A 14,976-nucleotide genomic window follows, 5' to 3' on the forward strand; every position below is an offset into this window, starting at 1 on the left:
GTGATGCCTGGAGCTGTGGCAGCCATCTTAGAGCTATGAGGGAAGACAGCCTAGGGAGAGCAGAGCCAAAAAAAAAAAAAAAAAAAAAAGGCAGAGTCCTTGAGCATTCGATGCTGCCAAATTAACGAACCCTTGAGCCACCCATTTCTTAGTATGTGAAATATTAAATGACTTTGTGGTTTCAGCCTACATCAGCAGAGTTCTAAGACTCACATTTAAAAGCATCCCAGACAAAACAACCTGCTGTCAAAGAGTATGTAAAAATGTGAGGCCAGGAGGCCTAGCTTGTGTCCTACTTGCACCACTTACAACTTGCATGGCTTTGGGCAGGTCTCAAGTTGGGAGCTTTGGTGTCTCATCTGTAAAAATAGGAGGCCACTTTCCAGGGCTGCCAGAAGTCTCAAGAGCAATAATAACTCTATGGATGAATACAGACATATGGACAGCACACCTCTAGGCTACCACATCGGTGGTTAATACTGCAGCCAAAGGCCATCCAGCAGACTGCCTGCATGAGGTGCAAAGTCACTAGAACATTCCCCTGAGGGCCTGGCCCTTTTGAACTCAGAATGCCAGTCTATGAGAGTCTCACTGCAGCACTGTCAGGAGGAGGGAAGCTGCCCCATGAGGGAGGGGACACGTGCAAAGGCCACTGCTCTTAAGCTCCTGCTGCTGCCTGTGCACTGCTCCAAGAGTCTCCTGCTCTGTGAAGCAGACAGAATTTGGTTTAGGAATATTTTCCAGAAAGCATATTGCAATGGACTCGGATGGAGAATTATGAAAGGTCTGCTCTGCAGGATGTCCTGCAAAGATCGCCTTGTCCCAACCCCCTCTTTGCAGGTGAGACAACGAGGCCCCCAGAAGGGAAGGACCCAAGGTGGCACAGCAAGCTGGTGGCAGAGTCGGGACAAAAGCCAGGACTCCTGGTTTTAATTTTCTCCCATCCTCCCACAATCGGCAGGGAGACTGGTTCCCAGTGTTCACTTGGGGGAAAAAAAAACTGATAAGAATCTGAAGAATGTGGCTGCCAAAAGGGATGAGGGTGGAATTTGGCATTCGATACCCTGAAGATCACACAAATTACAGCCCAGCAAGTCTCTGGTGAGTAGAACACCTTCTGGACCTGTGTCCATTTCCAAAAGAGCAGGGCTGCGCGTCCACATGCTGGGCCCAGCTGGGTGGCCCCCCTGCAGCCCGCAGCTGGCTCTGAGTCTCTAAGGAGCCCCTCCATCCCCCCGCAAAGGGTGGGCCCGGGAACTTGAAGCAACTCTGATTCCGGCGGGGAATGAACACGGCATTCCGAATTAAATCCTGCTGTTTATGGAGTTTGCCTCTTCCTTGGGATCCCCGCTTCTCCTAGAGCCCTTTTTCTCCCCTAGCTCTTTGAGGCAGCTTACCAAAAGCACTGAAGGCTGGCAGCTCAGTAAATGCCCCCAATGGGGAGCGTGGAAACATGAATTAGACACCATGAACCCTACACTTTCCACCTGAGACAAGCCAGTGGGTTCCAGAGGTCTTCCTGGAAGAGGAATCTGGAGCCCTGGGTTCACTGTGTGACCATGGATGGGCCCCATTCCTCTCTGGGCTTCCACTCCCTACTGGCAGCATTGGAGCTGAGAATGGGGGGGGGGGGGGGGGGGGGGGGGGACGGCAGGGGCCAGGACAGGAAGCGGGTGGTTATTAGAGGCCATCACACTCACCCAGACAGAAGGGCCAGAGTGACACTGTCTCTCACCCAGAAGTCAGACTGTTGGGAAACCAGACTGGCTGTGTGAATGGCTTCTTCATGTCCTCCAGCCAGCCAGGGCTAGGTTTCTACTATTCACGGGGCTGGAGGTGCCTACACCCTCTCCAGGCAGGTATTTCTGCAAACACCTGCAAAATTGTCCCCAAACCAGGGGCTGGATGAGAACTTCCGGCAAAATAAAGCCATTATGTGGGGCACATGGTGGGCAGGTACAAGCTGAGGTCCACCAGCCTAGTCTGCCTGCTGGGCTTCTGGAGGACAGATGCCCCAACTGAGCTCCCGCCTTCCCAGCCCCTGGTCCCATTATAGCACAGGGTGCCCATCCATGAACAGGGGCTGACTGAATGAACAAAGAAGGGGCAGTGGCGGTGTGGATGCAGGTTCCACTCCTGCTACCCTCCCCTGAGGTCTGGCCCTCCGGTGGTCCTTCTCCCCAGCCTGAGCTGTGCCCCTCCCCACTGCTGGGCCCAAGCCCACAGCAGCAACATTTATAAAGGCCTCTTCCTCCCCACTCAGCCCCTCCTCTCTTAAATCTTTGCTATCCCCTTTGGACAAGCTGGACTCTGGTCCCCCCTCAACTCTGCCCACCCACTCACAGCCTCTGTGCACCCCCTCAGAGGGGGGTACACCACCGTCTCTTTCTGTCTCTGGTCCCTGACAGCAGAAACCCATCCAACTTGTATCTCCATGGCCACAGCGGGCACCGAGTGGGGGATAAGTAAAATGTCTGCGAACAAGAGAGTTCGTGGGAGAATTAAATGTACATAACCTACATGTTGGAAGAAACAAGTTTAGGATCCTGACTTGCAAATGTTAACATACCTTACCACCAGATTCTTTCCCATGGGAAAGCATCTTTGAAATTAGAATCAAGGCCCAGAGAAATAGGATTCCTTATCCAAATATCTGTTATCCTCACACTTAGAGACTACATATGATGCATGAGGGAAAGGAAGCTGCAAATCACCACAGGCAGATGTGTTTGAGAAAGAATCACAGCTCTGACCAGCCAGGTGCATCAGGAGGGGCCCAGCCTTCTCCTGGCTGTCCTGCAACTGTGCTGTCACCAGGAGGTACCCTGAGCAGCCTCACATTCATTCATATACTTCCCGGGATGGTACTTAGGCATCGCATGGAGGATGCACCAGCACGTCCACCATATTCCACAGCTCTACACACATACTGTCATCTGTAATCTAGAAGATTCCAACCCCCAATGAACACCTTAGAGCCCTTCCCACACCCCAGGGGTCAGTTCCACCCCTGAGTGAGCATCCCTGCCAGTCTTCCTTGGCTTCCTGCATCCAGTCCAGCCAGGCAACTGATTTAATCAGATTGCCACCCATTTATGGTCTCACAATGATGAAGGCCTCAGGTCAGCCGAGTCCACACCCCTCCCCTAAGGAGTCCCTCAGAGAGCTTTACAGAGTGACAAAAAATTAGGGAAGGATCTGGAAATCCATTTCCCAAGGCATAGACAGGAAAGCAGGAATGGGAAGGTCTGTAAGGCACAGAAGCCCTCAGTGCTGAGCCTGGCTCACAGTGGGGCCACGAAGTCAACTGCCGCCTCTGCTAACGATTGCCGTGTTTAGGGGTCAGGAGGTGAGAGCTCAGACCATTCAGGGCTCAGTAACCTGCTGACTATAGGGGCCATGGACAGTCAAGCACCAGGCGACATGTGGATCTGGCCACCCTGAACCCAGGAAGGGCCACCAGCAGGACTTAGCTGCTGAGAAATTCTCTGGGGACAAATCCTTAGCCTGTGAGTCAAGAAATAGGGTTCTCATGCTGGCCTTGCCTGTAACTCCCCAGGTGACCTTGGGCAACCCCCAATCTCCGTGCCTCAGTCTCTTGTTTAAAAGCAACAGCCTCAGGCCGAGACTTTCCAGCTGACAGTCACCAATGTGCTGTAAAGTGGATGAGGGAGGAAACAACCCAAATGTCCAGCATGAAGAGAATAAAAGGATTTGGCATGAGAGCCTGGAGCATGTGGCTCTTGGGAGAAAGATCTATGAAAGCATAGAAAACATGAGAGTTGGCGGGGGGGGGGGGGGGGTCCCAGGCATGGCCTCCTGATCCCTGGTGAGTTGAGGGGTGGAGAGGGATGGATGAAAACAGACAAGACAGCAGCGTCTACACTGTGATTCTGTGTACAGGGAGCTCAAAAACAGGTGGAGCTGTCCTATGGTGGGGAAACCACAATAGTGGCCACATCTTGGGGCACTACCGGGACACACAGGAGCTTCGCAGGTGCTGGGAATGCTCGCTCTGGATCAAAATGTGATCAGGTCAGGTAATTATGCACCTATGGAGAAACTCATCAAGCTGTATGCTTAAGATTGTATTTTTTTTTAAGATTTTATTTATTCATGAGAGACACAGAGAGAGGCAGAGACATAGGGAGAGGGAGAAGCAGGCTCCCTGCAGGGACACCTGATGTGGGACTCAATCCCAAGACCCCAGGATCATGACCTGAGCCAAAGGCAGACACTCAACCACTGAGCCACCCAGGCATCTTTAAGATTGTATTTTATTGGACAGTCCTACCAATTGCACTTCATTGTATTTAAGTGATTTAAGTGATGCTTTGAGGGGCACCTGGGTGGCTCAGTGGGCTAAGCATTCAACTCTTGATTTCAGCCCAGGTCATGATCTCAGGGTCATGAGATCAAGCCCCGTGTCCAGATCTACTCTGGGCGTGGAACCTGAACCTGCTTAAGATTCTCTCTCTCTCTCTCTCTCTCTCTCTCTCTCTCTATATATATATATATATATATATATATATATATATCTCACCCTTCCCCTCCCCAATCTATAAAAAAAAAAAAAGTAGTTATGCTCTGAAAAATAAAAATAAAAAATAAACCAGGATAGGGCAATTCTAAGCCATTTGGTCAATTAACATTTGTGAAGCCCCAGCCCCTGATGCAGTCACTAGTTGACAGAGCTGCAAGGGAGGCTTGAGGTCTCTGGGTCTGCAACCATGCAAAGAACCACAGAAATAGGAGGCAGGTAACGAGAACAGACAAGGACCTGGGTGCTGGTACAGCCCTGAAAAGGAGGTGCCTGGCTTTGCCTGCGGAAGGTCAACTCTACCCTCCCACAGGCACTCTGACCCATCACGCCTCAGCCCAGCCCCTGCCATTCCCTCCCATCCATGGGCTCCTGTCCATCCGTCTTCACCCTGGCTCCCCCACCTCCTGGTCTTGCAGCCCTGTCTGCCCAGCAACACCAAGGCTGGGCCTGTTGATGGGACATCTGTCCCCCAACCACATAGCCTGGCACAGCTCTGTCCCCACCTCTGCGGTTCTCCTCTCCCTTCCCCCTCCTCCCCACCTACAGGCCACGCCACCTCCTGATCCACTGGAGCTCTGAGCCCACAGGTGGGTGAGCACCTGGCTTCCTCCCCAGGCCCCCAAACTTCCCGCTTACTGGCTCAGGGAAGCAGGGACCCTCTCCACCCCTCAACTCACCAGGGATCAGGAAGCCATGCCTGGGACCACCCCCCCGCCACCTCCCAACTCTCATGTTTTCTATGCTTTCACATCTATTCTGCACTAGATCTTTCTCCCAAGATCTGCATGCTCCAAGCTCTCATATCAAATCCTGGTCCCCACTCCTGGGGATTACAGTCCTCTCCTCTTCTTCGGGGCCACAGTTCTCAGAAGAGGAGGCCACACTCCCAGGCTCAGCATCCTCTGCCCAGAGTTGCCCCTCAGCCTGCTGGCCTCCTGTCCCCTCCTTGCTACTTAACTACACCTCCACTGTCTGGCCTAGGGGCTGTTCTCTATCCTCCTCGTCCTGGCTCTTGGTGACGGAATATTTCCCAACCCCTGCCTCCTATACTCTGAGCTCCAGCAGCTCCAGCTTTTCTCCTCCCTCTCTGAGCCTCATTTAGATGTTAAGGTTGCCAGGTCCCTTGAGGCTCTGTGCCCACCCTGAGGGAGCTCATCCGCTCTAGTACTTCCCCCAGGAGGCCCTGCCCATTTTCACCAGGACGTCCCAGCATGGCTGGGTCCCCAGGTTCAAATGCAAGCTCAGCACTTGGCACCTCAAAACAGTTTCCTTTCCAAGGACTCTCTTCTAGACACCCTCTCTCCCTGAACCCCTCGCCCACCGCACAGCTTCACGCCTCCCCCCACCAGGCCGGGGCCTACCCGGTCACTGCTTCCCCTCTCAGTCCTGTGCGTGGTCCATCCAGGGCTCACGGGTCCCTCCCAGGACACACGAAATCGGATTTCCTCCAGACTCCCAATGCTGGTGCAGGGCAGGGATGGAAAGCACCAGACCGTGCAGACTCCGCGTCCCCCCCCACCATCCAGCATCAATCTGACTCCAGGCAGCGCTGAAGAATAGACTTTCATCTGGAGGATGGGCATCTGTGGAGGCCTGAAAGTTCTGGAACTGCCAGCAGGGCAACCCTGTGGGGCTGGAGCGGTCCCAGGGGAGATGGGGAGGGTGGTGTCCAGCCTTGGCCTGAGGCCAGAGGAGCCATCAGAGCAGTTTTTAAGCAAGGTAATGACAATGGGCACATAGCTGAGTTCCAGAAGATTCCCCCTAGCAGCCCCAGTGTGGACGGCCCCAGGACGGAGATTGATGGAAGGCAAACGTCCCTGCGGTCGGGCAGCCCACCTTCCCCTCACCTTTTCCCTCTCCTCCGGCTGCTTCTCCCAAGGCCTCCGGGCACCGCCGTCTGGCCGCAAGAAAGGCACAAAACCACCAGGCAGGAATCGCAACTCTCTCTTGGCATCTGGCTCTTGGTTTGTTTCTGCAGAGCCATTCCCCCTTGGGCCCCACTGATGAAAGGGCTTCCCTCCCCGAAACCCCTGCAGACAGATGGGTCCCACAGGGCCACCGGGAAGGACGGGCCTCCGCACCTCTCCTGGTCCCAGGAGCCCAGCCACCACCACCACCGCAGGGCCCAGCAAATGCACTTCTGTTTGTCTGTGGCTCTCACCGTGGGATCAAAACACAAAATTAAATCCATCACGAGCCACAGAATGCTCTAAACCAGGCCACCCAATGGTCACACACGAGAAAGCTGCAAACTAATGACTTGCAGTTTTGCTGCTGGAAAGGGTTCTTTTAATCAGTCCTGTGGTGGGATTGCTGAGTTTTTTGGTTAGAACTCCTGGGGATAAGGTTTTCTCCCCTCCAGGAGAGACCTCACAGTGGGACATTTGGAAACATGTGACAGTGAGGCCTGGAAACCTGCTTTTTTTTCTTCTCTCTAAACCACTTTTCTGGGGCACCTGGGTGGCTCAGTGGTTGAGCATCTGCCTTTGGCTCAGGTTGTGGTCCCGGGGTCCCAGGATCAAGTCCCGCATCAGGCTCCCCACAGGGAACCCACTTCTCCCTTTGCCTGTGTCTCTGCGTCTCTCTCTGTGTCTCTCATGAATAAATAAATAAATTAATTAATTAAAATAAACCACTTTACCGAGATACGGCTGACATATGAGAATTGCTATATGTAATTAATGGATACAACACGATGAATTCAGAAATAAACAAACTCCACAAACCAGTACCACCATCCATCTGCACCATAAACATACCCATCCCCTCTTTTTTATTTATTATTATGGTTATTTTGTGATAAGAACCCTTAGGTGAGGGCTATCCTCTTAGCAAATATTTAAGTCGAATGTACACTATTAACAACAGGCACCTGGCTGCACAGATCTCCCAGACACTCCTCTTGCATAACTGAATCTCTGTACTCTTGACAAGCACCTCCCGGATTCCTCCCTCCTCCAGCCCCTGGCACCACACCTCTAGCTCTTGGCTTCTACAAACTCGACAATTTTCTTTTACATTTTTAAGTTTGACTATTTTAGGGGCGCCTGGGTGGCTCAGTTGGTGAAGTGTCTACCTTTGGCTCAGGGCGTGATCTCGGGGTCCTAGGATGGAGCCCCTCATCGGGCTCTCTGCTCAGTGGGAAGTCTGCTCCTCCCTCTCCCTCTTGCTTGCTCTCTCTCTCTCATTCTCACTCTTTCTCTCCAATGAATAAATAAAATCTTTTTTAAAAGGTTCAGTTTTATTATTTCCGATCACTCATATAAATAGAATCATGTAGCATTTGTCCTTCTGCCTCTGGCTTATTTCACTTAGTATACTATCCTCTAAGTTCATCCCTGTTATCCCAAATGGCTGGAGTGTCTTCTTCTTAAGGCTGAATAAAATTCCATTGTACATAAACACCACATTTTCTTCACCCATTCATCCATCGATAGATAGAAACCTGCTTTGGGGTGACAGAAATTTCCAGCAGCTCAGAAGACCAGAAGGTCTCCTGGTGTCTGACCCTCAGAAACTCAGAATCAGAAGAGAACAAGAGTGTTGTGACCATTCTGCAGATGAAAAGACTGGGGTTCCGATGTGATGTATGGCCTTGCTGTTGCTGCTATAACAAATTACCTCCAACTGAGTGGTATAATAGGGCATGTATTTATTATCTTACAGTTCTGGAGGTTGGAAGTCTTAACTCAGTCTTGCTGGGCTAGAGTCAGGGTATCAGTGGCCTGGTTCCCCCTAAAGGGTCTGTGTTCCTCAGTCCCTTCCTCACATCACACCCCTAGGTTCTGTTGCTGTGTCCCCCAGTCCCTCAGACCCTCTTGCCTCCCTCCTAATGGGATCCTTGGGAATTGGGTTGTGTGCACCCAGATAGCCCAGGACCCTCTCCCATCTCAACATCTGCCAAGTCCCCTCTACCATATCAGGTCACTTATTCACAGGCTCTGGGGATTGGGACGTGGACATTTTGGGGGGCCATTATTCTGCCTCCCACACATGGCTGGTCCCCAGGCCACACAGCCAGGAGCTGGCCACACTGTGCCCATGGAGGGAGGCACAGTTCTGACCAGTGAGAACTAGGTCACAAACCTTCAGCACGCTTTCAGGGTTCCCAGACATCACCATACATCCGGTTCTTGGACACTTGGTTCCTAGTTAATACAAAGGGTGCACAGGTCAAAAGAACAGAGTAGACGTCCTGTAGACAGGATACAGAAGGTGGGTGCACATGGCTCAAGAATGCAGACCCACCACCCTCAGGGCACCTCTGTTCCTACTGTTTCCATCAACCTGGGAACCCTCCCACTTCTGCACCCACCTCCAGAATTCCAGCTCTGCCAGGGAACTCACAGCAACTTCTCGCTCTTCTGCCCAGAAGGACCTCCTCACCAGCTACTTCTATCCTCCTGCTCCCAGGCTCACTCCACTCCCTGCCCCCGTGCTCCCACACTACTCTGCTGTGCTCCTACAATGCACCTGCATACCCACAACAATGCAGACACATACATACGTGGCTCTGTCCATACCAGACCACTCATGTCACCTCATGTGTACTCAAAGGCTCATCCTCCAGCCTCAAGCCCCAGATGGTCAGGCAGCTGAGTGGTTAGAGGCATGAACTAGGACAGCCTGGGTTCAATCCTGGCTCTGTCCTTAGTAGCTATGTGACGGGGATAAACTGTTTAATCTCCCCCTCAGTTCCCCTACCTATAAAATAATAGCACCTAGGGGTACCTGGGGGCTCAGGCAGTTAAGCATGCAACTCTTGATTTCAACTCAGATCCTGATCTTCTTATGAGTCAGGAGATCAATCCCTGCATCAGGCTCCACACTCAGCAGGTGTCTCCTTGGATACTGTCACCTTCTGCGCCTCCCCTGTTTGCATTCTCTCTCTCTCTCTCTCTCTCTCTCTCTCTCAAATAATCTTTTAAAAACAGTAATAATAGTTTCTAACCCAAGGATCATTGTGAGGAATAAATGAGTTAATGTACCCAACACATGACACATAAAAAGCACGGATTTAGTGTTGTAGTGCACAGGATAGACTCGGTCTCTCTGCTCAGGAAGCCTGTAGTCTAACAGAGCACATAGATATGAAACAAATCATCAGTTAAATAATTACGGAGTTAAGCAGTGTACAGCAGTAACTCATGCCCCTGCCTGTCTGAGACCCACGTGGGTTCACAGCAGCTAAAAGCAGTGGCTCCTGAAAACCCCAACTGCCAGATCAGCACTCACTTGTGAGTTGACAACACTCAAGTATGAGCTCACACAGGACCTGTGTATCAGCTGTGTCTCTCACTTCTATTAACTTGATGCTTTAACATTTGCCTACATGCATATGCCAGACATGCCTTGTTCTGGACAAGCCGGGGATACGCCTGAGTCACCTTGCAAAAGTCCTGCTCCCAGGGCATGGCTTTCAAATACAAACCAAGGAATCCAGAGTCCACACCCAACTGCCTCCTTTTTTGAGATTCTCACATTTAGGGCCACTACCCACCTGCCCTATTCACCCCAGGGCCAGGTGCCACCCTCAACCAAGGACAGCCTCTACACCCCAGAGCCCCCTGAAATTGTTCAAACTAGCCAGCCTAAGCCTCCTTACCTATTCTCACCTGTTCCTTCCAGCAAAAGCCACAGCAAGGCTTCCCGTTCCACCCCACCCCACCCCTGGCGAACTCTGATGTTTCTTCATGCAGCCCTGTGTGGCCTGGCCTGCCTTCTATTCTTGGGAATAAGTAATAAGTAATAAATATCTAGACCTTACATCTTCTATTAATACAGTATGCTTTAGAATACTCTACCACTCTGTCAATCTAAATACAGACCCTAGGCTGCATGATATAGAGATGGCACAGGATATGGAGTCAGCAAACCTCAATTCCAGCCCTGGTGCAGCCACTCCCCAGCTGTGTGACCCTGGACCAATCCCTCTTCATCTCCCAGCCCATTCAGGGGCCGGGGGTAACAGGACCTGTACTTGTAGTGAAAAATAAACACAGGCAGGCACAGTCAGCCTAACGCTGCAAAAGGTCATGTTTAGTTCCAAACTGAAGCCCACAGAGTTTGAAAGTCCTCTAAAATTGGGTCCAAACACAGAGATCTGCTCCCTCCCCCAGAGAGTCATTGGGAAGACCTAGGTGCAGAGCATCCAGGAAGATAAAGAGTCTCCTTTCCTCTTGAAACTTTCTAAGTCCACAGGGCACCAGTGTCCCGTGGGTGGCTCAGTGGTTGGGCATCTGCCTTCAGCTCAGGTTGTGATCCCGGGGTCCCAGGATTGAGTTCTGTATCAGGCTCCCCACAGGGAGCCTGCTACTCCCTCTGCCTATGTCTCTGCCTCTCTCTCTCTGTCTCTCGTGAATAAATAAAATCAAGAAAGAAAAGAAAAGAAAAGAAAAGAAAAGAAAAGAAAAGAAAAGAAAAGAAAAGAAAAGAAAAGAAAAGAAAAGAAAAGAAAAGAGAAAGAAAGAAAGAAAGAAAGAAAGAAAGAAAGAAAGAAAGAAAGAAAATCTCCTGAGTCCAGCTATCACTCAACAGGACCTGAACCGACACACATCCAAAATACTCCTAGCTGAGGTGCAGGGGCGCAGGGGTGTAGGGCTCAGGGCGGGTGGAGGTCACAGCCCCTGCCCAGGATGAATGCACAGCCCAGACAAAGTCAGTCCCTCAGGAAGATAAACACCAACCAGAATCCCCACCAGGCCCCGGCCCTCGCAGCACAAACGGGTGACTCCCATCCCCTCCCCCAACATACACATTCTCACATGGCTCTTGTGTGTGAGCAAACTTCTCAAACCAGAGAAACTCCCGTCTTGAGCTCGAACTCCCAGAGAGGCAAACAAGCCCATGTTTTTCTTCACCATCTGCTCCAGCTCTGTGGGGTAGGCCCCTCCCCAAGCCCCCTTTCCTTCCGCCGACCCGTCCCCCACTCGGCTTCCGTGACCAGAGCCAGGCCCCGCTGACCTCCGCACAGAAGGCTCTGGTTAGCAGGGCAGGCCAGAGGGGCCGGCCAGGGCGTGGGCACCAGCCACAGAGGAGACCTGAGAGACAAACACGCTCCTGAAGGAGGCCTGAGGCCACATGGGGAAGAGAGGGGCACAGAGCTCCAGGGGCTGTGAGAGGCCCTCTCCACACAGCCCAGCTGGCAGCACAGCCCCTGGAGTGGACCGACCCTCAGCTTCCCAACTTCACAGAAGGGGTTCCCAATCCCCGAGACAGCACCAGATATTTACATTGAGGCTGTCTCAAGGAATGTTCTGGAAAGCTCTCCCCCTTCTCCACCCACTCCCACTTCAAAGGGAGAAGCAAGACCCCTAACGCTGGTGGCCTCTGTGGCTTCTTTAAAGTGGCTTCTGGAAAGCGGGTCTGGCAGGAACAAAGCAAAGACAAGGACCTCACTCTGGGACCCTGTCTGAGAAATTAGAGACCTGCTCTGGAGGAGGGACGAGGCGGATGCCTCAGTTTCCTGAGTGGGTCAGGCACTCACTCATGCATCATGTATTTGTCCCTGGCTTTCATCCCCAGCTGTTTGCATCTGTGACCGGGCTGAAGTTTGTCATCCCAGACACTTTGGGTCTTTGCTTCCAGTGGGTGTCCAACCTATATGAGCCCCTGGACCATGTGGCATCTGTCTCAGTTAACCCCACAATTCCTAGCATGTAGGAGGCCCACCTAGATCATTTGAGACTGAATTCCCTACACAAAACAGCAGCTTCCCCTATCCTGGGGCCTTTGGAGAAAGGCTCTGGTTTTCATCTTCCCCAGGTTATCCCTCACCCCCTCCCCCACATGAGATCCTTGTCTTGCTCGCAAAACCCTTCCCAGTTCAGCGCAATTCATGATGTTGGTTAAAATATCAAGTCGAAAGTCCATATTATTGAAGTCATGGTTACGCTGGAGAGAAAGGAAAGGAATTTCTAAGAAGCCAGACCCTAATAGAAAGTATGAATTCATAGCAATAAGCTCAAAAAAAAAAAAATCATAGCAATAAGCTCACGTTGCCAAGCTTATTGATCCCTGGCAGTCTAGCCTGAGGAGGGTGGGAAGTCAGGTGGGAGACCCTAGTGTAAATTAGCCCCACGGCAGAGGTAGACAGGAAAGGTACATAGATGTCTCAGCCTTGGCCCTGGGGCAGAATTCCTGATACCAAGCCTCCTGCATCCTCTGCCTTTTCTCAGAAAGCTACTAAAGGATGCATTCCGTTACAATGAAGGAGTAAACCAAAAATTGTGGATATAAAATGCAGGAAAGAGGGGGTCCAACACAGGGGAGAAGCTTGGGGCAAAAGAAATCACTCAGATGTTGATGAAGAGTAAACCCAAGATTGTAGGTTTCAGTTTCTACCTGCCCAGATCTCAGCAGGTCAGAGGTCTGGGCAGTAACCACTCCAAAGAGATGAAAGTGTCGGAATACCTAACGAATTACCAGAAGGAAATCTGCTCAACTAGGGGAGAGTTTACAGGTGACTTAATAGCCTCATAGCAAGGGATGCCTGGGTGGCTCGGCTGGTTAAGGCTCGTCATGATCCCTGGGGTCTTAGGATCGAGTCCCACATCAGGTTCCCTGCTCAGGAGGGAGTCTGCTGACCCTCTCCCCTGCTCATGCTCTCACTCATGCTCTCTCTCAAATGATAAATGAAAAATCTTTTTAAAAAAAATAAAAATAAGGCCAACTGGGTGGCTCAGTGGTTGAGTGTCTGCCTTTGGCTCAGGGCGTGATTCCGGGGTCCTAGGATCAAGTCCCACATAGAGTCCCTGCAGGGAAGCTGCTCTCCCTCTGCCTATGTCTCTGTCTCTCTCTCTGTTTTTTTTTTTTTGTCTCTCATGAATAAATAAAATCTTTAAAAAATAAATTACACATGGGCAACTTTCATAAGTATTCAAAATTTAAGCTAAAAATTAAAATATATTTTAAAAAATTAAAATATATGACCCAGTAGACATAAAGTCAGGTGCTTGAAAGACTTCTGTTGTTTATTTGTCACCTCCAATTTCGAGGTAGAGATGATGCCTACCTCTACTTTACAGATGAGGAAGTGGAGAAGAAACAGCTTTTTGCCAGTCATGCAGTGGGCAGGTGGTAGGTGGTACAGGCAGGACTTAAACTGTGGGTCAGACTCTTGGTCATCACACTACACCCCCCTCAGAAACAAAGCCCTAGGCAAGATCTCCTCCCTTGTGCTAAATGATGGCTCAGCCTCCACAGACCATGAGAGAGGGTGGTGGGAAACAGTGATCATTAAGACATTCTCAGGGAGCGTTACTATTTGCCATTTCACCGCTGGTCAGGCTGTTCTTACCTCTCTGCAGACTGATGCCTGCTTAAGATTCTCTCTCTCTCTCTCTCTCTCTCTCTCTCTCTCTCTCTCTCTCTTTCTCTCCCTCTGTCCCTCCACCACCCCGCATGCAAACACTGTCTCTCTCTATGTCTCTCAAAAAAAAAAAAAAATCAGAAAATAACAAGTGTTGGCAAGGATGTGGAGAAATCGGAACTCTTTTACACTGTTGGTAGAAATGTAAAACAGAGCAGCCGCTGTGGAAAACAGTATGGCAGTTCCTCAAAAAATTAAAATAGGTTACCATACAACCCAGCAATTGCACAGCTGGGTATCTACGCAAAAGAATCAAAAGCAGGGACTCAAAGAGATATTTGTACAGCCATGTTCTTAGCAGCATTATTTTCAATAGCCAGAAGGTTGAGGAAACATAAATAACCCATCAACAGATGGAAGGATGAACAAAATGTGGTCCATACATACAATGGAATATTATTCAGCTGATGCCTGGGACAACATGGAGAACATGATGCTAAATGAAATAATCCAGCCACAAAAAGGCAAATTCTGTATGATTCCACTTATATGAAGTCCCTAGAGGAGTCAAATTCACACAGACAGAATAGTGGTCGTCCAGGGCTGGGGGTAGGGGGTTTGGGGAGTTACTGTCTACTAGGCCTAGAGTTTCTGTTTTGCAGATGGGTGGTGGTGATGGTTGTACAACCATGTGGATGTGTTTAATGCCACCAAACTGTACACTTAAAAGTGCTTAAGATGGTAAATTTTATGTTATGTGTGTTTCACCACAATAAAAGGAATAAAAAAACTTAAAACTTAAAAAAAAAACGGAATTACAAATGATTTCTTCCTTTCCACGGTTTCCATATTTTCCAAATGATCTGTAATAAATATAATCAGGAAAATATAAACTTTTGTTTAAAAACAAATGTATCAGGCTCCTTTCACCTAAACATCTGTGCTGGCCACCGGAGTCCAGGCCCCCACCGCTCCCAGGCCTGCTGGGCCGAGGGCTTCCATCAGCTTTCTCTACCTGACACCAACATTTGGTTTCCATTCCCGGCTCTTCACATAATTCTTGGAGATCAGCTCCTGCTGGTTTCGGGTCCAGCGGAAAGAAAGCGGCTCTTGGGAGGGTCAG

The 14,976-nt window shown here is 50.5% G+C and overlaps 1 protein-coding gene across 2 annotated transcripts in view; it reads right to left on the reverse strand.

Annotated features, from left to right (window-relative positions):
• The window catches only part of COL26A1 (collagen type XXVI alpha 1 chain), a 164,230-nt gene that overhangs the window by 129,777 nt on the left and 19,477 nt on the right, over window positions 1-14,976 (reverse strand). The window lies entirely within an intron of this gene.

Source organism: Vulpes lagopus, chromosome 3 (genome assembly GCF_018345385.1).
Source record: "Vulpes lagopus strain Blue_001 chromosome 3, ASM1834538v1, whole genome shotgun sequence".
NCBI lineage: Eukaryota > Metazoa > Chordata > Mammalia > Carnivora > Canidae > Vulpes > Vulpes lagopus.